Raw genomic sequence first — 27,199 nt, 5'->3', positions numbered from 1 at the left:
AATAACTTAGGGGCCTGTGTACCCAGAGAGTGCTCTTCTAGACTGTGTTCATTCCCTTTAGAATTACACAATCCATCATGCTTAAGAAAGATGATGGATGAATGATGACTAAAGTAAAAGTCACTTGTAAACTTGCCAAATTTCAACCATCTTGGCTGAAAATGTCCCTGAAAGGTATTTCTCTTGGGGGAACTATTTTTTTGGTGGAAAACTTTTGTCAGAACAAGTCATCTATTTCCAAGTGAAAGTCTATGAAAAAGACTTTTTTTTTTTCTATGTCTAGAAACTTTTCTCTACTTGTGCTGTGGAACTGGTTCTGTGGAAGAAGGATAGCAATAATGTTAGTAACACTTTATACTTTATGACAAAACTCTACTTGTCATTGTCCAGGTTGTAGGAAAAAACCTGCCTGCACTTCCCTGTAGTGCACAGGTAATTCTCCAAAGTGCTTATGCATATGCAGAGGTTGCTTTCCAAGATGCACACCAGAATGGGGACCTTGATCTTGGTTCCCATGTATCGTCAATACCTCCCCAAAGCTGATGCAAATAAAGCTGCCTAGAGCAAATATGAAGGAGACAAAGCTTTGAGGAAAACTTGAGCAATAGGTTGTAGATGAATAAGCTAAATGGAAAGACTCCTAGCCTTTCCCTTGAGAACCACAGTAAAATTAAATTATTAATATTTGTAAAGTATGTCATAGCTATAATGATAAACCACACAGAAAATTCTGTGAAGGAATCATTAGTTTTGTTGTCAGAGAAGAATATAGCATGCAGTAAATAAGGAAGGCTGCCACACCTTGAACCACAAGGAAAAAACAAAATATGGTTTCATCATTCAGTGAGCACCATCCATCATGTGTTATGAATGAGGCAGAGGAAAAAATATTGTGTGATCATCTAATTAAAGGCAGTATCATAATTCATACTCGCAAGGGGCCAAATTAAGGTTGAACAGACGGCCTTAATTTTGACATTACCTCACTCTTGAATGCCTGACTTTGCAATCTTAATAATACTCTCTTGACTTAGTATAAAACATAAAAAAGAGAGATTTATTTAAAGCTGGTTAGAATGACTGGCCACAGAGTTGCCATGAATTTGAGTTTCACTGTATGCCCTGTTTGGCTTTACAGTGCTCGTTCTCACTTTCTCTGTGCATTTAGATACCCTGAAATGTATTTGCACAGCTCTCATACCACTCTGTTACAAAGAGATTGCCATAATTTGCTAACTTTTGCTGCAGCTTCAGAATGAAATTATTTTAGTCTGTAATTTGGCTTGTGTGTGATAAAGCCATATTTTGCTTTCTCTCTATAGCAACCGTTGCCTTATTTTAAAGGGATCTGACAAACATTTTCCCCAATATTAAGTTGTTTCTTTGCTTCTCTGCCCACCAGTAGTATTTGCTAAATTGCTACCAGTGCACGTCAAGTCTACTTGGACACTGTGTGTAGACTGAAAAATGGCTAACCCTTCCACAGGCTCCCCAAAGGCTCTTTGTATTGCTAGTAATGATATGATACACAAATGATATACAAAATGGCAGCTTGTAATGATAAGGCATATGTTCTTATTTAATTGTTCATTTTGAATTTGCTATTCAAAGGCTATTTCAAACCCTGACAACAATTTCTTCTTCACCTTTTACTTTCTATAAAGGTTGAGCAGTCTGCAGGGCTCTGATACAAGCTTGGGTAGCCTTTGAGGACTCTGATACCATCAGACTGAGCGCTGAAAGAAGGATTTAAAATCTAAAACTTGAGATAAAATATAGTTCTGAAAAGACCGTCAACCTGAGGCTAACATCACTGAGGTAGGTTTGGTGTTCCTGCCCTGGGAATAAAGGAGCAAGCAGTGAGAGATGTGTAAGTGTGGCCGCTTCTGAATGCACCTTGGAGGAGATATGCTACCAATCCTGTCTTTAATGCTCCTGTTTTTAATGTGAGCGGGGGCAAACGATGGTGACAGATATTTTCCATCAGCAACAACAAAAGAAAGCTCCTAACCAAATCCTGATGCATAGTAGTAGAACAGGTCATATCCACTAGGGTATCCCAGCTGCTCTGTGCTGCTCCTGTGGTTTGAAGCTTCACATGCCCCTTTAGCCAACCACTTAAATGAGGATCACAGGTGCTGCAGTAAAAGCCGGGAGTTTTATAATATATTTGGGGCATTATATTTGGCCCAAGGTGCTCATATATGTTGTAAAAGTGCAAATGTGCCTGATTCTTCAATGTGCCTGATTGCAGTATTAAACCTGGGGTTTGTGCTTTGAGTATTTCAGAAGTCCCAAGAAATAAAAGCATTTGCAGGTTTGGTTAATTTCTGCAGGGGCAATGATCTCTCCTTTTTGAAGCAAGAGGAGCAAAGGGGAATGAAATTAGTCTGGAAAGTAAACAGATTTAGCTGTCAACATCTGTTTAGAAACATTCTTAAGCACACACTGAATTCAAAAGCATACACACAGGTGCTTTTCAGTGCAGAGGCTTTGCTGAATGAGGGTGCAAGCAGACTTGCAGGTGGGATGCTTTCTGCAGTGCTCCTAATGATGTAGTGAAGTGAAAGAGCTTTTTGTGCTTAGAGCCTTTTGAGTACAGTGACCTCCTCTTACTTGTATTATTAAAAAACTCTAAAAACAGAACCGTCCAATTTACAGACCATAAACAGCAAATATATTTAATGTATATTCTCCAATATAAGCAATTTTATTTTTATCTAAAATGCACTCTGCTTTGTTCAAATAACAGATGGAAATCAATGGATTTTAATGTAACCCAGAAGAGCAAGATGTAGTCTTACTCCCTTAAATGCCCTTTTCTTGTTCAGACCACGGCTGTAAAAGGATTTGAACCTCAACACAGTAAATGCCAATATGGAAATTTGAAAGGTAGGCTACAGACTTCTTGGCCCACCGGAGGAGCTATTTGCTGTTCCTTAGAGCTGTGTAAAGAGAGAGAGAGAAGTAAAACTGAATCTGTTTCATATAATCTGTATTGTAGCTAATCATGTTGCCCAAGTTTGGCATTTCATATATAGCTTAAGTATTAAAAAGTAAACATCTACCATTAGAGTGGAGAAGCTTCTAAGTAGATTGCTACAGTACAGTCAGAACTAGGACTCAATATCTCTGCTTTTTTAATACACAAATGGTCCCCACAGTACGTATATTGTGTTTGTAAAAGTTCAGCACACATGCATGCATCTATATATACACACATGGCAGCACAGACACACATGATCTTCTGCAGAAACAAGTAATGACAGTCAGATGTTAAATGACAGCTACTTGCTTACCATGGAAGGAAATCAGGAGCTATGAAAGGTAACATTCTCGACATGGACAGTAATTCCATCCAATCTCCAACCCTGCAGCTCCTGGTGCTTCCACTTTTCCCCTCGGTGTAAGGCTGCTGAGCTGCAGGACATGCTGCCTGTGGCAGCAGGGACAACCTGCAGCTGCAGCACTCTGCACTCCGCTGTGGGCAGTTACAGGGAGATAACATTTACAGACTGTGCAACTCCCTGCAGTTTGCATTGCTTAAGAAATTTTTGCTTCTGCATTTCTGGTTGTTTAATTTGATTTTGCAGGCAGAGCAGTGCCTGGCTAGCCTTCTACATGTAATTGTCCTAGCTTATTTGCTATGTAAAATAAAATAATTTGTTCTTATTTAATAATGCTTCCCAATTTGGCTTCCAAGTTTGCACCTGACAGATGTAATGGGATAAAAGAAGGGAAGGTCACCCCTCATCTGCTACTGGTACTAAGCTGCAAACCATTTTCTCTAGGGGTGGCTTTACAGAGTAGGATTATTATTAGTCACAGAGCAGAAGGTGGCAATTAAGTGCAAAATACTTAGGCAGCAAAAATTATGATAATGGGGGACCTCAACTACCTGTATGTAGTACGACCAAGAGTCACCATGGGACAAGTTATAAAGAAGGAATTTCTTGAATGATAATTTCTCGAGCAATCATCTGTGCAGTACACAGAGGAAGAGTGTTCTCAAACCTGAGAACCGCAGAGACTCCTTCAAGATGTAATCCCAGGTGAACCATTGAGCAATACTGACCACAGCATAACGACATTCACCCTCCCCGGGGCAGAAGGGTACCTAAGCTTTGTACAGTGACCCTAAATATCAGAGGTGAGTGGTGGGAAGGACAGGAATGAAAGAAAAAAAAAAGTCATTAAAAACAGATGTAAATTTTAAATTACATTTACATTGTACACAGATTATACTAGCAAAACGTGAGCCTTATAGCTCAAGAGCACCAGGTGTGCACGGGGCAACTCCCGAGCCTGTGTTAAGGGAAATCCCGTATGTGCAGACCAACAGGGCTTGTATCCCACAGGATGGGCACACTCAGAATATTTTTCCCCAAAGGTCTCAGGCTTGGCCATACCCTCGCACCCATCTGAGGGTGACTTGCCTCCAGCAGAGCCATTATACAAAGCAACTCTCTCGGCACAGACAGTGGCACCTTCTCCCACGCAACAGGGACATCTTGCAGCGAACACTCAAGAGGCAGCTCTGGGGAAGCTGTGTGAGAGACAACAAATGAAAATAAGCAACCTGGTTAGAAAAAAAATCACCTAAGTGTAGCCAACAGCTGTGTGTCTCTCCAGAGAGATGCACTCAGTCAAATTGGGTTTCAGTCTGTCTCTACTGAGGCCACAGATTTATGCAGGATTTTGAAAATGGAAGGAGCTGCTGAGGCCAACCCTCAGGCAGGAGTATTGTGATACTTTTAATGGCAGAACCACTGCTGGGATAGGCACAATTGGAGGCATGTCGGTGTGGTGGCATGATTGTAGAAACATAAGCTCATCTAAGTTAAAGAAGACTTTCAAGATCACCAAGTCCGGCCACCAACATGACCTACATACTATATTCCAGCTATTTCCAGTGTTATGGGGTGTTTGGAGGGAGCCACAAAACTGAACTGGAGCTAAGCTTCGAAAGAGGTCCACTGGATGGCCTGCAATACAATTAAACCAGGAATACCTGTAAAGTCTGTCTGCTGACGTTAAGGTGACAAAGGTGGGTTTACTGCACAAAATGCAGCATCCTGTTTGTGCCGGACCCCATCTTAGCCCTGTGCGATGTTCAGAAGGACTCTTCCTTCAGTAGGAGGTCCACACAGCCCAAGCTATCCCAGGGGTTAGGTGGACGTTGGCTGGAAACACCGTTTCCAGCAAATACTCTGCTGTGCTTGTGAACGCAGCTCCTGTAGGGTGACATACATATTGGCAAGTACCATAGGTACGGTTGGCATGTGTGACTGGAGATTTCAGACTAACTCAAAACAAAACAAAAAATAGAAAAGTAAAAAAAAAAGAACAAGAAAAAAGATGTAAGGCTTTGTCTAATAGCACATTAATTATGCAGGTACTGGAAAATTTCTAATTCCTTTCAGCACTTTTACTCGGAATTTAGATTCAGCTGGATATACTTAATTTTTTAAAAGCCTCTACATTTTGCAGTTTACACATTTGCATAGCGTAGGACTACTGTCAGGAACATATATCTGCAGATCTGGGGCATGAGCTGTTCTCATCATTTCAGTGGGATGGAGAGAAAACAGTTCAAAGGAGGAGGATGGGGGAAGGGAAGCATTTCCATATATTTTTTTAGGAATCATAAAGAAACACAGGCAAGAATGTCAATCATGAGACATATTTCTCTCTTTAATATTATCAGGAATACAAAAGTTCATAGAGCACATGTGTGAGAGGATGCTGCGCTGCCTTGACTACATGATCTGCATGATACATGTCAGAAGATGGGAATGTTGCTATGGCAATTGTTCCTGTTCCTGAATACTAAGTTGACGACTAAGCCAGTCCACAATCAGGCAGGCTCATTTATGAACTTATCTGCTTGGAGACATTAAGTGATATTTTCAGTTTCTCTTGAAGAGATGCATAATTTTCTGCCCTGGCATCTTAAAGCCCCAAGCTCCTCAGCTCCCCCCTCTCACCTCCACCCAGGGTTTCTGTGATTTGGAAGCCACTGAAGAGAGAGATTTAACCGAATTGTAGTGATGAGGACTGTTGGGGTTTTTCCTCAGATTATACAGAGTTCTTCAATTTCCAGCTCGATATGAAAGCAACAGAAAAATGCATCTTTCTGCTATATGCTACATTTCCTAAAAGTCATCTTGTTATTTTTTTAAATTCTGTATAAGGTAATCCATAAATCTTTACTTTCAATCTGGAGAGGACTAGCATCTTTCCACTGCCCCCTGGAAGAACAGTAAGGGAGAGGGATTGGTAGCCTATTACTTCCCCATTTTAATGTTTTAACTGTGCCACCCTGAGGGCCCATCTCATCCTTCCCTGTACTACTGAGCCTTTCCCACTGTGCTGTGTGGGTAGTGTGACAGGAAAGTAATATCTTTACCATTGACTCTCCAAATTCCACCACTGGTTTCCATTAAAACCAGTATTTTCTTCTACTTTCTGCCCTAAAAATCTGTATAGCACTTCTTCCATGTGTAATCAAATCAACTGGCATCATCTTTGCAGAGGTGGCAAACTTCAGCAGATACAGTGATTCCTGTATTACTGTGATTCCCGTTGTCCAAGTTGTATCATATTTTCTAGTAGCAGGCTGATCTCCGTTATTTTCCTTTTACTTAACTTTCACTTTGTGGACTGGAATTTTCCCTGCTAGGAAAAATCTACATGTTTAGTTCAGGCTGAGTATCGAGGGGAAATTTTCTGCTAAGATGGCTGAGGTACTCTGGAATGAAGATAAAGAAATAAATGGGCTGTATTGCCCATATCAGAAAAAGTTATTTGAATTATATGATCATACAATTTTTTTTTAAAAATTGAGACTTTTTTTTTTTTTTTTTGGTCAGGATATATATTGCTTTAGGGAACAGTGCAGGGAAGGAGGCTGTAAAGGGCTTATCTGATGTGTATTAAATGTTCCTAGCAGGACAAGCTAGGAAGAGAAAGAGGAGGAATCCAAAAGCTGTTCTGCAGAATTGGATCCTCTGCTTACATGTGTGATGTTGGAAAAATTACTTAATTTTACCCATTCACAGTTGGCCAGTAACTTTATTTACAGTTTGAAATGTTTATTTAGCACCTCCCATTGGCTCTAAAAGTACTAAAATAAATGAGTTCTGAATGAGCAAATGAGCAAGACAAATGGTATTAATGAGAATTATGGCAGCCTATACGTCAAATCACTCAAATACCCACCTCAAAAAATGAATGTACCATAAGAGAATATGGATTTATTTTATGCTTCAGGATCAAGATATTAAATAATAAAGCCAACAGAAAATATAACATGACCAAAACAGAAATGAAAGAAAATTTTTCTGTCAAGTTTAACATGTGCACAAATTCCAGTACAACCAACCTAAGTGTCTCAGACAACTCACAGGTTTGTGTAGACCCATAGGGATCCACAAACATAGGACATCTTTGGAAACTGCAGGAGCAGGTGCTCTCCATAGAAGTCTGACTTCCTGATGTAACATTCATTCATTCTCTGTAGGAACATGGAATGAGTGGAAGAATTTCAAATTTAAGGCTTAACTCTGAATGCTTGTTCAGACTGTCCAGCTGGTCTGAGGTTTTTGATACCCATCTGACTCCGAGGCAGAGAGCCTAGCTTCAAATGCAAAGACCGGCAAAGAGATGTCAAAAGCTTTCACTGGTCAGGGCACGAAGGAGTAAATAGCATTTACTTGTTTAGCAGGATTAACCAAGTAAGGACACTTAGCACTTTACCACTATACAGACCTAGATTTTTTTAAACTATGCATTTATTTCTTTTCCATATGAACTTGTTTTGTTTCCTGAGGTTTAAAGGATGAATTTGAGAAGCCACCATTGCTGCAGGTACTTTCCACATTTCTGAGCAAGGAGATGAGGGAAAACAGCAGATGAAGTTAATTTTTCTACAGTCTTCTGCACCAGATAGGAAAGATGATGAACTGCAGCTGAAAATTAGATGCAATTTTAGTATACAGAGCAGTGCACCCTGCTCAATGGGGACCAGGACACACCACTTTCTAATAAGCACCACAGCCATGCTCTAGGCATGTTGCCCAGAGCAGGTGTGAAAGTTGCATCCAGAAGGGCTGAAAAGCTTAGATGTCTCTTTACAAATAAGCTCTGCCAACAGCTGTGATTGGGAAGCATTAGCTAGGATGTGACCATGGCAGCTTCCTTGGCTACCCTGTTTGCAAGCTACTTGCCTCTCTGGTGATCCCAGCACTATCCCTTTGCTTTTCCCAGCAGAGCTGAGAACCACTTGCCTGTTCTGAGAAGAGCTCCTCAGCATTCATCGCCATGAAAAACCACAAGAGCTGGAGTAAAACAAGATTTATTCAGAAAGAGGGTGTGAATCCAATTAGAGCAAAACAAACAGTCTATATGACACATTTCTTTCTCACCTCTGCAGAAGCTAATCTAGCTAATCCCTCTGTGTTGTAACAGGAAAATAATCAATACCTTACAAATCCACATCGAGTATCCGAGGACGCAGGCAGCAAATAGCAGCTGTCTGGGCCTCCAGCCCATTCAGCACTGTATTTGTGAGCACACAACTGCCTCTGGTTTGCCCTCCAACTTTCTGCTGCGGTGTCTACACGCAGGCACTGACTTCAGGCCACATCTCATTTTCTTATTCCCAAATAAGCATTCCGCTTTGCTTTGCCATCGTGATGTGAGTTTCCTAAATAAGAAGATGTTCTGGGAAAGAGATCTTCCTCCGTGCTCTTGAGAAAAGATAGTCATTTCTTTCGGAAAGCTTGGCATTCGCACAGGCTGCACTGACATCCTGTGGCTCGATTTCCCAGCCTGAAGTGAAGGCGAGTGTGCAGGGACAGTTTCGCCCCCGTTTCCTATCCCCTCTCAACACCACCCCATGTGAACACGTCCCTGCCCTGGGCTAGGCTGGCAGTGATCCAGGACCCAGCTTCATCACGTCCACCCTTGTGCTAATGCTGACGGCTGGGGGAGCGAGCTGCTGTCCACCCACCTTTTTGGTGTCCCCTGAATCACATCCTGCTAAGGCAGGGCTGGGTGAGGGTGAGCTGCAGTGACCATCACTTGATGGGGTGTTCCTGGAAGGGTGAGGGCATTTTTAAGGAAAAACTCATGTAAACCCCTCATACCACACCTCTGCCCACAGGGACCCCAGACAGAGCCTGTGGCTGGGGCTAAGCAATCCCAAAGGATGCCCCAGCCCCTGGTCAGATGCTGTGTGAAACAGCACCCAGTCCCAGCAGACAGCAAGCCTAATTTTACCCTCCCACTGGGAGCAGCATTAATCTGTAACTTTTTAGGCATCACTCGATCAGCTGAATAACAGCTATTAGCTTTGGACTCTAGGCATTTTTATGAGATACTGGTTCCAGGGCTTGTGGTTTGGCATGGAAAGCATATTATTCACACACAAAACAACGGCATTAAAATAACATTAGGAATCTGGCTTAAACTGACAAAACCTAGGAAACTCAGAATTAAGGCTGAAAGTATGTCCTTAACTCACCCACAGCACGCCTGCTAGGGCAGCTTATATCGCACGTGAAATCCCCTGGCGCTGGCCCCCCGTGGACCTGTGCTCAAGACAAGATTTTTGGGGAGGAAAACAGGGCTGCACCTCGCCCGGGACCAGCCAAGGCCAGCGCCACCATCACACCCTGGGCCAGCCAGGGCACTGCTCCACCTCACCGGGTGGAGACGCTCGCCATGCAGCGCCGCCCTGAGAGGCGGCAGCCATTACGTGGCGGGTCAGGCCGAGGCTGCTTGCCTCCCCTCCGGGCTTCATGCCTGGCCCTCCCAAGCAGCAGGGGTGAAAGGAGACAGACGTGTGGGCTTGAGCGGTGTCTAGCCATGCTGGGGACAACCCAAATGAGGGGAAAATGGGGAAAGCTAGATGTGGTGAGCGCTGCCTGGAGAACAGCCCTTTGCAAAGCGTGTGGGCAAAATACTTGCCTTTTGTAGGTGCTACTGAATGCATAGGGAGGCTAGCAATATAGGGTGTGAGCTTTCAATAGACATAAAAAATTATACATGAAGTGCTCAAATTCAGGATTTCTGTGTGTGTTTCCTACACTGCCACCAGCAACATTGCAGTCAAAAGAGAGCTGCTGAGAAAGCAGTGCAGGCTGAGGAGAAGTTAGTCCAGCATGTGGCCAGGGGTGAGGCATGAGCCAGGCATGCCAGCCCGCGTGGCAACTTGCCCCGATCTGCAGTTGATTTGCTCTGATTGATCGAAGTAGCACAGCCAGGATGAAACGTACCCGGGGCAGGGACTGCCAGGTGATGCCAGGACAGTCGAGGCTGCAGAGGCGGGTTGGAGTAACACTAGAGCAGAGAGGAGGACATGGGCCTTTCTGAAACCTGCCAGGGGAAAATCCTTGGCCCAGAAAACACCTTCTCATGTTCCCTTTGTGGATCGTGTTACCATGGGGGACTGCGGCCAAGTCGGGGCACAGGGACACAGGTTGCTGCCATGGAAGCTGAGGGGAGGAGGGGAACTTGACACTACCAAGCGCTGGCTGTGCTGAAGGGCTCCCTGCCACAGGCCTGCAGTCAGAGGACACCACCATGAGGACCTCAGGAAATTTATGTCATGGCACCCAGTGGCTGAAAAAAGGAGGGAGGGTCCCCCAAAGAGCCAAAAAACAGCAATTCTGGTGTCAAGCCTTGTAGAAACGCGTGCTATGAGCCTGTTGTCCTCCCCAGACTTTGCATTTGGTCACAGGACACAAACATCAAAACCCTCAACTGGCCACTGGCTGTCTGGAAGGTATATCTGAGCTCGAGGTGATCTCAATTGCAGCAATAAATAAATGAAAGCAGCAGCCATGGCAGTATCAGAGGTCACATACTCCCAGAAGAGCTCCCCACAGGTGCCTAGACCCTGTGGGAATGATGCCCACTCCAAGCCCTGGTGACAGGACCAGCTCTACTCATTTTAAAGCTTTTTTTTTTTTTTTTTTTTTTTTTCCCCTATGCCAAGTATTGCCTCCAGACTGCAGCTAAATCAGCTCCTCTAAAAGCACATTTGAAATAAGTTTCACTTCTTCACTTTTCTGCTGCTCTGCCTATTCCTTTTATTTATGAGCTCTGCCATTTTGTAGGAAACAACCCAAGACATTTGTGCATGAGGCATCTTTAAAGCAGAAATCACATTAAAAAAAAAAAAAAAAGTATCAGCCAAAAAAAAGTTTTTCAAATTGCAAGGTTGTCACACTGCTTAGTAAAGAGGGGTGCACCTTAACCATATTGGGTGTGATTTTTTCCTCTCAGTGAGGTGAGAAAGACATTTGCTATTCACATCTTGGAAGCAAAACAAATAGAATAATTATTTCTTTTCCAAGCAAAGGCAAATGCAGTTGAACTTAGAGCTCTGTGCTTTTTGCTTTTATGCCATAAGCCAACACATTCCCTTGCAAACTGACATTTGCAACACACCACAAACACGGTGCTATACCTGGCACCAAATTTGTGTTTGGGGTCAAAATTAACATTCAGATGATAAGGTGAAGAACGCTCGTCCTCTGGACACTCTGTCCCAGAAGCTCTGTAGCTAAGTTTATCACAGGATAATTCCAGTTTAATTCTTAGGAGGCTTTTTAGTGGAAAACAAATGTTTTGCTTATTTTGGGATCATTCTTCAAACATAATTTCAGACTCAAGCACCAGATTTCCTTGGTCCTCTTTTAAAGTTGCTGAATGCCTCCATATCTCACTGAGTACAGCTAGAATCACTGGTGCTCACTGGTTCAGAAAGACAGGTCTGAAATGAGTGGGCACTGGCTGCATGAAGTAGGGGTACGTGTCCAGAACATGCAAATGATGACTGTATGTTACTAACCCCTAATCTTCCTCTGCCCTTCCTAAATCTTAGCCTGAAAATAGAAAATAGCAAAATCTCCTCTGCATCAGGCCCATATCCTATCCACGTCATGTGGGTCAGGAGCAAATACAGCACTGTTTTTGCTTCTTTGTTGTGCTGCGCAGACAACACCATGCAACTGAGAGTATCCGCTACCATATTTCTGTATAGCATTTCAATTTCACCTTCTGAGCAAAATGCCTTGAATTCCAAAGAGTCTGCATGCAGGGGCAGCTGCCCCTTTGTGTGACAGAGTCCATGTGACATGGTACAGGGCAAACACCTGTGCCTTGCACTTCCAGAGCTGCAAGGTGCTGTGCATTGCCTCCTCTGCACATGAGCAAACACTCATCCTTTGGCTTTCGTGAGACAGAAGGTTGAAGCTGCACCAGTGGGTGTCTGCCAAATAGAAAGTACTTGCACGTGCACAGATACATGCAGTGTGTTTACAGAAAATGATAGAAAACAGGCCTGGGTGGTTTTTTAGGGACTACCTGGAAGGTTTTGTGTCCCTGCCCATGGCAGGGGGGTTGGAATTAGATGATCTCTTAGGTCTCTTCCAACCCAAAGCATCCTATGGTTCTATGATCAGTTATCTCACCTGTGCACTGATGCCATCACCACAAATATGTTTTTTATTAGAAAACAAAAAGAGGCTTCAGGTGTGTGCATCTTATTAAGACACTATGCCACTTTAAAAATACAATTTAGATGGCAGGTGATCGTTTCCATATTATGGAAGGCTTGAGAATGACTGACAAGATCTGCTTTTGCAGCTCTTATTTCTGCCAACCAAATTACTGAGGACAAGAGTGAATAGTGCATATTTAGAAAATGTATTTTTAAAGTTGGGCTTTGGCTGAACAGTAACTTCATGAGAAAGTGAAGCCTCCCCTTCCCAACTAGCTGTGACTGAAATACAGCAAATGAAGTAGGGGGAAAAAAGGAATGTAGTAAAGAAATTAAGCTATATAGCCAAAAAGAAGTTTCACCAGACATGCACCAGCACCCTGCACCCTCTTCACAGGCTTGGGATCAAAGCTGGGTGCTCATATCCGAGGGCTGATTAGCCCTTTCCTGATTAACTCTTTCCTCCCACCCTGGCTACCTCCCACACATCAGATATTTGACAGTCCCCTCCTTATCTGCTTTTGCTGCCAGGTGGTCTGGCATTCACTTATCATGGCCTCAGAGGACTCTATGCAGCATGGGGGATTGGAAAAAACAAACCAAATTCTTCTTCTGAGCCAGGCAGGTAGGTCCCAAGGTGCCTGTCCTCATTACAGAGATTGCTGGGGGAGCTGGATCCAGCTGGCAGAGGTTTCTCATTAGGATAGCAAGGCTGCAAATGTGAAGCTGGAGGGAAAGTATGTAGCTGTTGAGCAGAGGTGGCCTTGAGGCTGGGGTTAAAGAGGTGGTGGAAAGACTTTTTTTTTTTTTTTTTTTTTTAATGATGTGCTTAGCATTGTGGGGTTTTGTTAGTTGTGGAAGCAGCAGCTCATCTTTGGGTGTGTTTGGGTTTGTTTGGATTCCCCCCCTCCTTCCCCTGCTCTAAAGACATTATACTCTTGCAAGTGTTAAATTTTGACTAGTTCTAGCATAGACTTAGGACAGGAAAAAGCCTGTTTTAGGGCTGCTGGAGTCTGGATCTCATGCAATATGTGGGAGTTGTGCTCCAGCTATTTTTCTATTAAGTATATGAGGAAAACCAGGGAGAGTGGGAAGAGCTCAGACTCCGCTTATTTTTGTGCTAGCAAACAGTGTAGCTCTGGCAGAGGGGAAAAGCTTTGAAGTGTTGACCTGGTGTGTGAAGGTCATGGGTAACTCCTGGCAGTGTTTTCCGTCTTAGAGGTGTCACAGACATATAAGAAGGTGGTTGAGAACATGGGCTGCTGATACAGCCCTTTTGACTGGAAATAGTAGATACCAATAGAATAAAAATAGGGGAAATAAATAAGATGGGGGGCAATAACAGAAGCTTTAGGGGTCTTGGAGACCTAGTGCTCCAGGTCTGCCAGCCCTGCAGAAGCTCTTTCTTGTTTAACGTGGTTGGCCCTGCTGCCTGTGTGACAGCTCCCCGAGCAGCTGCTGGGCTGCCTGCGGCGCTTTTACAAAAAGCACTTTGTGGGGCTAGTTGCGAGCTATGCAGCACTCTTACAACTGCACAATATTTACTCGTTGGCATTGCTGGGCCAGCTGGAGCATTATACACACAGCCATGCGTCTTCCCAGAAGCCGGTGAGGCATGTGTTTGCACATCCAAGGCAGCTTTGCTTGGAGTGCGACTCCAGCGTGATTATTTCAGCGGGTTCTCCCTCCCTTGGCTTTGTGCACAGAAGGAGATGTGTTCTGTGTGACTCGGCCAAAAATGGCCAAGCTCTGCTCTACGTAAATTTCGAAGGATCAATAAGTCTAGCAGTTGCACTTACTCCGTGACAAATGGCGATAACCACTAGCTGAGGGAGCAATCAGCTGATGAGCCATCTTCCTTGTGTCCACTGGCTCCTGGTGGCTCTTTGCTCTGGTGGTACCTGCCAGACCCAGCGTTGCCTCCACGCCAGCTGACCGCAGGATCTGTAAGGAATTGCTGCTGCTGTATCTGCTGCTGGCTGCGTGTGGCAGGCTGGTGGTGGTGCCTGGCTGCACGTGGCCAGTCCGCATTGCAGCTCCTGTTTCCTAAAGCATATGCCTGGGTGGAGTTGGATTTAAAATGTGAAAATAGAAAAGGATATCCACACAGGTGAAATAATAACGGGGAGAAAAAGAGAGGAGTCTTTTAGTCCTCAGCTTTGTAGCTAAGTTCAGCCGAGGGCATAGGAAGCTGGGCAAACACAAATGAACTTCAGGCTTCAAAACCAAGCCCACCTCGCCCATCCTTATCCCCGTCCATTGCAGGGAGGTTTAAAATCTCCGTGAAGAAAAAAGATTATCGTTGAGTCAGGCCAATAGCTGCGATGCTGGCTGCCTGCCCCTGCCAGCCTGCTGCACAACTTGTGTGCTAATGTTTGGATGTGAGCGGTGGGAAATGAGTGTCAGCCTGTACTCTCTTCATGCACCATTGAGCTGTGCTTATGGTTGCTCTTGGCAGCACCAAATCATTAAACAGATAAAACCATCAGTCTTTTTATTTCCAAACATTAACCTAACTGCTAATAAAGCACAGCCCATGTCATCCTTATGGGCTCTGCAGAGCTGAGTCACACTGGAAACAGGATCCGAACGCGAGGAAACGCCTCGGCCTCCTTCCTCACACCTCCTGCGTGAGCAGAGCCCGCCTGGAGGAGCTTCACCTCGGGCTTTGAGTGCAGGAGCCGTGTGGGGATGCTGGCAGAGATGGGCTCAGGCTGTGAGCTGTGAGATGGGGTGTGGGTGCCCTGCCTCCCTGCCTCTCCTCTCGCTCCCAGCACCCAGCAGAAAGCGCCTCTCAGCCCCACAGGCAGGGAGCTGGAGTCATTCTCCCTCTCGGTGGACTTTGCCCTCGGTGGCTGAACGTCTTTTTCCCCAAACATCTCCCAGCAAAACTGGAGGGGTTTTGTAAATTCATTATGTCACAGAGGAATCTGTTTAATCAGCTGCCTTTCCCCAGAGGCGCTTTACACTTAATGAGACACTTGATGGAAGGAATCAGAATTGGTTTGTACAAGTTGAGCCTCAAACCCCCCAGCTGATGTACTCCTGAGAGCGCTGTGATTTAGAGGAGCAAACTGAGAGGCCGAGCAGTTATCACCCTGTTTGTACAGTCAGTGGGAGAGGTGAGAAGTAAAACCTAGAGCTCTGCACTGCATCCTTCCTTTCCTAGGTATCGTCACGATAAATAGCAAAGGTCTCCATGCTACCAGGAGCCTGGTCTGTGCCCCTGGTGTGACTTGCCAAGCACTCTTCCTCCCCAGCACAGTTTGCCAGATAAGCACAAGGCATATCCTCGTTTAGCTTACCTATGGCTGAAGGTGTCCAACTAATTCAAAAAGTATCCAAATGAGGAATATTGCATGTACGTGGGAACGGCATCAAGAGCCTTGTGAGCTAGGTAGTAGGACCACAGAGCTGGAAAATGTAGCAGTTCCCACTTTAGGCTCAAAATCCATTACTAAATTCTTCATGCAGGGGTTAATGTAGAAAGAAAGGGCACATCTTTGTTCCCTCTGCTTGTTTGCTTTCTCCAGCTGCCCATGCTATGCTGAGTCTTGGGTTAATGTGTGGCCTGCCTTCGTAGCACGGTGTAGGCTGGTGTGGCAGCTTTCCTGCTACCAGGCTACAGGTTCAGGTGCAGGGGCCTCAGAAACCTCGCTCTGAAGGACCCTCCACAGACCTGTATGTAATGTTGTGCCCTTAGAAACATGCCAAGTATTTTATTACTGCAAAGTAATTCCCTTTCCAGTATTTCATTAGCCTTCATCTTGTAGCTTTTTTTTTTTTTTTTCTTATGCTAAGTAAAGACTAAATTATTTGGAAGCCGATTTTTTAGCAACAGCAGAACTCTTTCCCTGCAGAGGAGGGGACCAAGACACTCTGCTGGGAGTGGAGGGGTGATTCATCCCCTGGTTTTCAGTCCTCCCAAGCAGCCAGCACCTGTGCCAAGGCTTTTTGCAACGCTGCCCTGCTGCACCCCTCAGGTGGCTTTCAGGGAGGTGAAAGCCAAAAGCCAGAACCTGCAAAATCACTGGCTGCTTTCTGATCTGCTCTGGGTGCTAGCACTCTGAATGTTGGACAGCCCTATATTATGAAGATACTGTCCCAAATTACACCCCAGAGCTTCATTTATTGAAAAAAAAAATGGAATTTCACAAGGATGAATCCGTTAAATTACCTGTCCAGGCATCCAGATGCACACCTGAGGCATCTTTTCTCACTGGAGCTCTATTTAAAACTTTAGTGGTTTATTACTCATCCGTGCATAGTTTATAATTCAGTTCTGTGTAATTGCTTGTTTCTGGGATATAGGTATTTAGATTTTGATAAAGCTAAAATACATGGTTTGTGTTAACTTTTTAAAATACATAGCTTAGAATTAAAAAATAAAGTATTTTTCTCACAAAGATGACATGTAATGGATGGTAAAGTTGATGTATGTTCATCACAACGCATTTATTTTACTTTCAGCTGCTACAATTTATAGTTTATGTAATGTGTGCATATGAGGGTTTTTAATATAAATATGGGTTTGTAAGAGTGCCACTTAGCATAGGTCTTTAACACATTATCTAGAGATTATTTATGGACCATTGGCATCTTTCCTTTCCTTTTTTTTTTTTTTTTTTTTTTGGTTAAAGTTTAAAAGGACTGAAGATGAAAGCATAATTTAGCATGGAATTGATTTTACATCATCTGGTTTTACAAGAAATAATATTAAAGAATTGCGTTGTCATCTCTTGCTGTGAAGTTGCATTATGTTCTGTAGCCTTGGCTCACTTTTAATCCTTCAGTAACGCACACTTAATTGTTCAGCAAATGACATAACATGTGAAGAAATAATACCTAGAAGGTGATTTATATCTCTTCAGGCAAAGACACTGAGAACTGGATCATTTGCCTTTGTTATTCATACCGGAACAGAGAAAGAGCCATAGGATCTGAAAACTGTGGTCAGTTCAGACACCAAACGTATTCAAAATGCAACCTGGAAATAAAAGGTATGTCTGCTCTATCAGTCATGCTCAAACCTTGTCTTAAAACTAAAGACACACTCGATGTATTTGCATAGGCATCCTGTGGAGGAGAGGTTCCTGGCGGCTCTGAACTCGTGTATGCTGGGAAGGTCAGGCTCTGGTGGGACCACCAAAGCCCAAGAGTCACCAAAAGAAGCAGACCTACAGCCAGGTAATTACAGTCTGATTCTAGTGGGATACAGAGACACTGAGCCTGCAGGACTTGTAGGGAGAGAGGGGAGGAGGGGCTGGATAAAGAGGAGTGATTTTTACAACAGATGGGGTTTCCCACTATATCTACCTGGACTAGCAAAGCCACCTTGCCAACAAAAGCGTCAGTTCACAGGTTCCTAGATAGTGGCTAGAAGTGGTGGAGAACACAGTGTACTAGAAATAGTTTTAAACAACTGGTTCTCCCACAGCACAAAGATTGCCTCCAGCCCAATCCCAAACTTTGGCATGCCAGACTTTGAGTCTCCCCAAACACAGCATGAATTAAAGATGGACTGCTGCTAAGATCACTAGAGTATGTAAATTGTGTGGCTCTTTATAATTACATCTCCTTGTGTCTGCTCTCTGCCTTGGAGGACAAAGGGTACAGATCTGCTGCAACCTGCTGTAGAGGTTAGAACCAGCTCCGTCCCTTTGTTCTCTCTTCAGCCTCCAGAAATAGCTGAAGTGCAGAAACCTGGTCTCCACCATCTTCCCTGACTGCATGGGTCATTTGTTTAATTAATTCAAACTCACAGCATTTATTTTTATTGCAACTCCATCACAACCATTCCCTTTGCCTTTTCCCCAAAGTAATTAAAAAAAATAAATAAATAAACTTTTTTGCAGAAGCAAATTAGGAGAGAGATGTATTAGAAATAGGACTGTCAGCAAAACAGGCTGCCAGGTATGCCTTACACATTTCACAGGATCAAGGCTTTAATGATGTTGCATATTAGCATTTTGCACGTGCAGCACATTGGCTTGCCATATCTTTTGGATTTATTTGATTATTCTTCTTTCTGTGACATTTTTTCCTAGTCCCCTCTATTCCTCACCTTTTCCTTTTGTCAGGAAGAAAATAAGCACACTGTATAGAACAAAGTGAAATATCCTGAGATTGCATGAAATGCTGTCCCCAGAAGGCACTCCTCGGAAAGTGTTACGGCAACAGTAACCTAATTCAGCCGACTCTCTGAAGTGTCTCACATGGTATAGGCCAACTGGCTGTAAGAGGTTCAAAGCTCATTCACGAGTTCAAACCTTGTGTGCCATCTACACTGGCTGCATGCTAGGCTCTAGAAGATGTCTGAAGGGAAGTGCCCAAGTTCCCATTTAGGTGTTCTGGATGAGTCAGGCATGGGCAGACCACAGATCAGGCTACCAGCATGTTCAGAAAGACCTGAGTTTCATTTATAGAGTGTGAATGCCCGAAAGCAAACTACCTACATGATATACAGAGGAGCTAAAAGCTGACAGTAGAGAAGGAAGGTTGGAGGAGTGGATCACAGAACTCCCAATACTCTTCTCCTCACAAGGCTTTCAAACAAAATGGGATTTAAAAACCTTTCCAGGTTCTTGGCTTCAGTATGGGACAGTCCTGAAACCCCACAGAGAATCCTTAATTTTGCTGATTTTGTTGATTCGTCTGCTTTGAATCAGCAAGCTGCATGGTAACAATATAGTGAGGGTCTCTTGTTTAATGTGATTCAGGTGCACAGTTGCTTCTTGCTTACATTTCTATGGGAAGCAAAAGTTGAGAATCTTTTGCTTACAAAATGGTGGAAAAGCAGAGAAATTAAGAGCCATGAGGAAATGTCTGGGAACTGCTGGCAGTACAGTTCAGGAAGGAAAGCACAGGGTGTTATGCTGTTCCTGTGTATGGTCATCTGTTGTATTAGCTACAAACTCTGTGGACCTTAACGATGTCTCCTTTGAATTCAAAAATCCTGTAACTAATCTGAGTCATTTGCACAGCTGAACAGACTCAAGGTCTCTTAAGTAAATTGGAAATACCTATAATTCTGCAGGAAATTAGAGAACAGTTAGGTAGTCCCATAGCAGAGGAAGAAATAAAAAGGAGTCATAAAACCTCTGGTCTCTGGGAAAGCTCTGGGTGAAGATGACTTTCTAATAGAATTTTCAAAACTCTTTCAGTCTCACTTGGCTCCTGTCATACGGAAAACATTTCAGAAGGCCAAAGAAAAAGGGTTCCATTTCAGCATTAATTGCAGTGTAGGGTTTTCTTAACTCTCTTTCCTAGGAAATAACTCATTGATGCACCATTTGCAATAATTAAATTACAGGCCAATTCTTTTGACTAATGTGACTCAGAAGACATAGGTTAAAATAGCATCCAGAACATTTCTAACTGCATACCTTATGGACGAGAATTTAGCATATATCTTGAGGTTCACATTAATCAGAAAGCTGCTACAGAGTCTATAGGCCTGTTATTATAATTTGCTATTTTTAAAATTCTCTGAAGTAATCAGAAAATCAACCAGCTCAACATCCCTAAAGAGAGCTGCTTCCCACCCACCAGCAGCGGCTGACTTCACTGTTGACATAAAAACCATGAAGATCTCAGTCTAGTATTCTGCCATGTAATTGTATCCTTAATTTTGGCCTTGTTGAAAGTCTGCTGGAAAACTGAGCTTGTGTGTCCTCATTAGAAGCAATTCATATGTAAATCATTGAAGATTTTCTTTTAACTTGAAGAAAGAAAATGTCCCTGTGACTCAAACATTCTGCAGGCTCTTGCTCCTCTTGTGGTTCCCGTGTGGCTGTGACTCTTGGCAAACCCAGTGCAGCGTGAGAGGGTTGCTGGCCACACTCTTGGCTGCTCTTGCCTTAGCTGCTGGGGAAAGCATCTGTCAAGAGACATTACCTTTTGGCAACCTTGGCTTAGTCATTGAAAGGACACGAGGTGAACTACGCTATCTTCTGCGCTCTTATGCCTGGCACATACCCACAGGAGGTGCTTCCCTTCTTTGGTCAATACTAGCCATCTAGAATCAGCTTTTCTCCATATTAGAAGACTTCGTTTTTGCTCTTTTGTATGTAAAAGTAAGCTGAAGGGGCAGCTTAGCAGTAGTGGAATAACATCCTAGTGTTAAAAGGGAGTAACTTGGAAAATACATTAAGTAAGAAAATGTTAGATGAGTTCTCTGCACAATAAAATTTATAAATACAAAGTAACAGCCGAGTGCTTGTGCAACTTTGAAGTTTGAGCACCTATTTTTTCTGAGCATTTCTGTATTTGGAAATGGAAGTTATCATAAGTATACTATTGAATATGTTGATATCAGTTTGAAGGAATAGTGAGTCCTTGCCATGATTTCTGTGCTCCTCAGTTGGATGAGCTCAGTCCATTCACATTCTTAACTGTTCCTGAAATATAACATATCTGAGGTATTTGTCTGTAAGATAGGTGGGTCTTGATGCTTATGAGTAAATTCCAAACTATTGCAGAAGGTGTTCAGAGAATCCTTTTGGCATCTTCTTGTAGATATAAAAATCCAGAAGAGTAGGACTAGGTAGCAGATGATAAAATTCAAGACAACTAAAAATTGTGTCAAAACCCTGTTTTCTGTTGTATAAATAATTCTACATGGAAAGGTTAAAAACAAAAACTGGAGTCCAAGGTAATCTATGAGGCAGGTAATTGTTTATTGTTCGTGACATGTCCAGTTCGTTGCAACAAAAAATGACGGCTGCTAGAAATCTGACCTTGTGCCCAGAAATTGTGTAAAAGCACAGCTGGCCCTGTCTAGGCTGGAAATCTTTAAAACTCATGGCACAGACTTTATTTTGAGAGAGTATTTAGCTTTAAAAATGAATAGGGGCTGCGTGTTCCAAATGTCACCTGTCAATTTAACAAATGGCAACTATATACGCATCTTAATGCCAGATTGCTGTTTCATTAGGCTCATTGTGGGTTATCACTCTGGAGGAACTGGCATTATTCTAACAGGAGCAGCAGAAATACAGGAGGGCAGAGGCTCCTCATCACTGTTGCTGCTCAGCTACATGGTGCAGCTGTGTATGGCTTTTGGAAGGCAGCAAGGGAGAAAAAGGGCACAAACTGGAAAAATGTGCAGCAGGATGGAGAGGGAGGCATGTGCTTCAGTGTGGCTGCGTCGAACTCAGCATAGCACCAGCCACCAAGGTGTCCTTCAATTAGTTTTGTAACTAACTCAGCATGCAGGAAAAGTCCTGCTGGCTGCTGAAGAGCCCTGTCTAACAGTGGTCTGAAACATGAAATGAGCAGGCAGGTGGCTCCAAATGGGGGCATTCTGTAACCCTGTCTTAGGGTATAGATAGCAGGAGGATTTAAGAGTTGCCCTACCTTGGATACACCATGCAGGACTGAACCAAACGAGCTGCCAGGTCAACACAGTGAAGGGAACAAGCACTGAGGAAACAACCATGATTCAGGTGAAGATGGGGAAGGGATGCACCTGAGCTGATCTGCTTGGCCCAGCTCCAACCCACCGAAAGGCAATTCCCTAGCTGCCCTCTGCTGCACAGGAGAGCAACAGTTCTGCAAGGACTGTGGAAATCCATACTTTGAAGCTCCCCAAGCTGCAGCTGCCCACGCCAAAGCTGCCAGATCTTCCTGGTGGTGGAAACACTACTGAAATGCCCTGCAGTGTATGTAACCAAGGTTTTTTCGCCACCATTGCAGAGAGCTTTCAGCCCTCCCTGCTGCAAGTGGCAGCTCAAACATCCTGGTGGAGCTCCCTGACAGGATAAACGCTGGACTATTAAGAAGTGCACTTGCCAGGTACTGGTCTGAGTGACTCATTCAGGCTGCTACTGCTGCTGCCAGCACAAGGGCTGCACAACATGACTGGAAATAAGTTGCAGAGGATGAGAAAATGGATTTCTTAGAAAAGAATTCCTCGCTGTCTGCAGGGTTGGGTTTAGCACTAACAGACTGGCCACGACACAAGTGGAGGGTTTCCTTGCTGGGTAACTCTGAGTTCACAGGTGAGGCCAGAGCACGGGAAGGCAGCTAGGTAATTTTGTTCCCAGGCTAAACCTACTTTGTTCTCCTGTACCACAGCATTCATGGGAGTTCACTCGGGGATTTGTAAATCCCAGATTACACAATTTACTCTTGCCCTGTTCCACAGCACTCCAGCAGGAAGCTGCTTCTCCCTGGGAGTCCCCCAGCTCCAGACGGCGGTCACAGCCACAGCAGAGGGGCCGCTGCCATCCCCTGCACGCCAACACGCATCCCGTAGGGCGAGGGGTAAGTGTGCTGCTGTACTGAGCACCTTGCTGGGAGTCCTCTGGGAAAGGGAAATTGCTCAGGGCCCTCACAAAGCGCTGGCCTGACCCATCTGTGGAAAGGCACCAGAGGGGGGCTGCTGGAGATTTCAGAGCAGTTTGCCATGAGGCCACAGACTCCTCCAACTTCTTTTCTTAGTCAGACCAGGTGATAGTCAAATTTGTCCAGATGTAGGTTTGCAGGGAGAGAGTATGTAGATACATGTACTTATTTTCATTTCACTCTCATTAGGTGTGTGGAAAAAGCTGGTAAGCTATTGAACTCAGTGTCCCCACAGTTTGTTGTTTAAAAGCTGGCCTGTTTTTTCCAACTGTATCATTTGGCTTAGCAAAAGATATTGCCTCTCCCTACAAATCTTGTTTCTCTCACCCAGTATGGCTGCACTGATAATGGCAGCTGTTTATAACCTCACAAATTAATGCAGCTTTAATGGCTACCTCTCAGACTTCAAAAGGAGAAAGTAGGAATCAAAGTCATGTCAAAGTTTATTACACCGCTTCCTTTTTGCAGAGAGAGCTCTGAAGATTACAAAAGTGCCCCCAAAAACCTTCCGCCATATGTAAATGTGAAATCCTGACACCATAAAAATTGGTGGCTGAACAATCCCTCCCCAACAGTGCTAGCATCTGAGTCATTTCTCAATTTCAGAAACTGCCCCTACTTCATCCAGCAACTCGAGCAGCCCACACAAGCACCACACGAGCTGGAGCTGTGTGTAAGTGCAGCTGAGGTCTCTGCACCTCTCTTCAGTGGTGAGGAGCCCAAGTTGCTGCCCTGGTTCCCCGCTTGCACAGACAGGGAAGGGCAGAGTTAATTACACCATGCCACACGTTCAGGTCTACAGAGCCCTTCATTTCATGTTATCACCCTTTTTTTAACCGCTTAGATTTTCAAAAGACAAAAGTAAGGCACCATGTAAAAACATCGCTATGGAAACATCACAGGCTCACTTGCACTTGACTGCCAAGCGACTACCTAACTGAAGTTTTACATCCTATTGGATCACTGCTGGCCATCTGCTCTCCTTCAAACTTCTCTGAGTTCTTTATATCCCTGAAAAGTTCATTTTTAGAAAGGAAGGAGGAGGAGGCAAGGGGAGAATCCGGCATTCTTGGCTATCATAGAGCTATTGTGAAAAAGGAAGATAAACTCATTTTGGGGCAGCCCCTTAAAAAGACAAAGATCCATGTTTTGTGAAGTAATTTTGTAGAAAACACCCTGTTTTGAGATGCACTTTAATGATAAGGGTATATATTGGCAGCCACAAGGCAAAACAAACAAACAGCTGCTTCTAGTACTCCAGCACTAATTGTCTTCCTCTCTCCTTCTCTCGTTTAGTGTCAAATGTATTTTCTTCTAAAATGTAACAGTTACTGCCTACACTGGAGTTGTTGGCTGCAGGCTCCCCAGTCTTGCTCCAAATAAAACACAGAAATAGATTTCCTGCCAAGCGCTGGGGAAGTTTGAAGACTTTAGTTTTTAAAAATATAATCTTTTTATCAGTGCCCTGAGCCTGCCAAAGGTAATTATGGGCCATGGCGCATTTACATTAATGCATAGGACCTACAGACATTTCAAAAGCTTAATGGAGAAACTCCATAAATGTACATATTGAAAAATAAATTAATTAAACTGTCATGTAAAGATATCACTTAATTTCGCAGAGCGGAAGGCGCTCTTAATAGGAGTGGAATGGATCAGTGAGCATTTCAAAACCCAAAGCTATAATTTAAATTCAGCCTCTCTTCTAGTGTGCAAGTCACAAGACATATTTATTATAGCCTTGGATTGTCATTGTAATTGGTTTAGCAGAGACAAAGCCGTGTTGTTTTGCTTCCTTGCCCTCCTAGCTGGGTCAATATATTTTGATGTCAGACTATTGACAAGCAAACCAAATGCTGAAATAAAACCATGCATGCCTGTGATGAACTGGCAAAAATACTGTCCAAGGTAAATGCAGTGCCGAAGCCGACGTATTTATTTATCAAGTAGCAAGGGAAAAACTGCGATGTGAGGCATTTAAACCTCTTTAAGTAAACCAGTTGAATATATTTACTGCTGCTCTCGAGGCCTGCTATGCAGCAACAGACACAGATACAAATAAGTAAAAGCATTGTGAAAATGAATAGCAGCATTTATAAGCTGCTGCTCTGGGTTTTCCAGGTGGCAGCAACAATTAAGGTTGTTGCACTTGACACTCTTTTAGGGCTAGAGCCAAAGCCTCAGGTTCAGGCCCCTAACAAGCAGACAGCAACACTTCTTCCAGGTTGTGTATCAATCAGCTATTGATTCCTGGGGTGCCTCTGGCTTGGTTTGCTGCAAGATCTTATTTGGTAGCAAGTTACAAACCAAGCCTATGCTTGTGCAGCCACGAGCAACTGTCTCCTTCTTGCTAAATAAGCAATTCGACAACAGTTTAATTATTTTTTCTGACATTCTTCTTTCTCTATTTCATTAATAGTGTTTCTTGTAAGTTCATTTTCTGATCTGGGCCAGCAAAGTTGGCCAGTTGATCTGGTTGTAACAGTGGTGGCCACCTTCTGCCTTCCTCCAGCCCATGTGAGGAGGATGGCCATGGAGATGTTACTCTGAGCCTGAACCAAGAGCTGGCTGCCCAGGATCTCAGACGTCCTTCCTGTGAAGCATTCAGGTTTGTGAATCTTACTCTGAACAACACTGACAAACTCAAAAGTTACTGTAGGAGTTTAAGGGGGTTGTGTACTCCGTCTTCTTGATGCATAGTACAGGAAAACGTGTTTCTGAGAGAGGGAAATAGGGCCAAACAAATTATGGCCCAAGCTTGGAACAAGACATCTCACTATCTGGCCTCGAGAAGGCTCAGATCAGACAAAGCAGTCACCTGCTCACAGAAAATAATTGGAATGATTTCCCCTTCTGAAAAGGCTCTTGGTCTGTTCATACTTAGGAAGAGCTGCAACACCTCTGAGACAGGAACAACTGCCCCAGGCACACCTCTGAAGGCAGTGGCAGGCAGAGGCAAATAGCACCAGCCTCTCTGGGTGCCTGCCAACAAGAAAAGCAGCAGGAGCTGCCACTGCCATTGTGGGAGCTTTTTTTCAACATGATCCTTTAGCAGTCCGTTCCCCAGGATAGTTAACTATTATACTTAAACACCATGCATCTGCATGTGTCTCCCAATACTACTGCTACCGCAAATAGTAAACAGGATCATCTTTTGTATCTTTTCTGTAATACATCATTTTTTACCTTGCTGTGCTCTTCCTCTTTCTTGTCCATTATCTAAAATGCATGCTGTTATCCCTGATTGCTCTTCAAAGAAATTTTTGACACCCTCTTCAGTCTCCCTGAGCTCTGAGCAGGACTTACACTGTTTTCTAAATGTCAGGTCACCATCGGTTCCTGTTAAAAAAAGTATTTTTTATTCCACACGTAAGGATTGTGGAATTGGACACAGCTTTTAAAATGCTTTCTTCTATTACCAATAATCTGTCTGCTTTTTTATGTGGCTCCTACTGTCATAATATGCAAATATCAACACCATTCTTCTTTGTAACAACACAGTGGGGAAAGAAAGTGTTCTTAGTCACTCTGCAGAAGAACAGGTGCCAAGAGACTTAGGTTCTGGTCCAGAACAATATGTGGGCTCCATTTCCTACTGCCATTGGTGTCTGTGACAGTCTAGAAGTCTAAAGTCTTCATTTAATTGGACTTTTTCAAGATATGAAAAAATTATAGTCCAGATGAGAATTGAATATATGTATCTGTATGCATAAATAGCTACCTTGTATTACTAACCAAACACAGTAACCACAGGTGTGACCATTTCTTGGTCACAGTCTTTAAAAATGGTCTTTTTCTAAATAGCTTTCCCACCATCGCTGTCTGTTTCATGAGCCCTTGCAGCTCTGAAGGTGAAAGAATCTCTGTTTGTAGTCGTAACTACTATTGCTTATGGAGGGGAAAATACCTGAGTGTTGTAAGTAATGGTCATGGGGTCAGGAGGACAGGATAGGTCACAGATGTAACTTAAGGGGCTTACGTTAAAGGAAGAGTATTTCTAAACTCTGAGATTAGATATTACGGTAAAAATGCTCCTTTCCCTTTTCACTGTGTAAACAGTAAGTAAGCACAAAAAAATATAAATTCTAGCTTATTAGGAGCAATGGTAACAAAGTAATGATTTTAATGCACTTAAAAAAACCACACCACTGAACATATTCATTTGAAATATCTAAAAGGTTTAATTGTACTGAATTTTTATAGTCATAGAATTCTAAACCACTCTTCCACATTAAAAAAAAAAGTTAAAGCATTTCTCAAATTTCTGAATATCAATGATTTAAACTACATTTCATGTTTAAGATAACTATCCACTAAGAGCAACATAATCAAGACTGAACT

The 27,199-nt window shown here is 43.4% G+C and overlaps 2 long non-coding RNA genes across 3 annotated transcripts; one reads left to right on the top strand and one right to left on the bottom strand.

Annotated features, from left to right (window-relative positions):
• Positions 1-1,788: 1,788 nt before the first annotated feature.
• LOC106019490 (uncharacterized) lies at positions 1,789-25,461 on the top strand. Of its 2 annotated transcripts, none has more exons than XR_011808357.1 (5): positions 1,789-2,892; positions 17,383-17,511; positions 17,583-17,698; positions 22,659-22,777; positions 25,278-25,461. It is a non-coding gene; the product is annotated as an uncharacterized lncRNA (long non-coding RNA). The 2 variants fall into 2 exon arrangements; XR_005264246.2 differs by lacking the exon at positions 1,789-2,892 and adding an exon at positions 12,714-13,136.
• Positions 2,820-10,753, bottom strand: LOC113843215 (uncharacterized). Its single transcript, XR_011808358.1, has 4 exons — positions 9,527-10,753; positions 4,410-4,546; positions 3,300-3,481; positions 2,820-2,945 (listed from the first exon to the last, which is right to left on the bottom strand). It is a non-coding gene; the product is annotated as an uncharacterized lncRNA (long non-coding RNA).
• Positions 25,462-27,199: the final 1,738 nt, after the last annotated feature.

The sequence above is a fragment of the Anas platyrhynchos genome, chromosome 3 (assembly GCF_047663525.1).
Source record: "Anas platyrhynchos isolate ZD024472 breed Pekin duck chromosome 3, IASCAAS_PekinDuck_T2T, whole genome shotgun sequence".
Taxonomy (NCBI): domain Eukaryota; kingdom Metazoa; phylum Chordata; class Aves; order Anseriformes; family Anatidae; genus Anas; species Anas platyrhynchos.
Note: the sequence above shows the minus strand (reverse complement) of the source record. Positions and strands in the feature narration are given on the sequence as shown.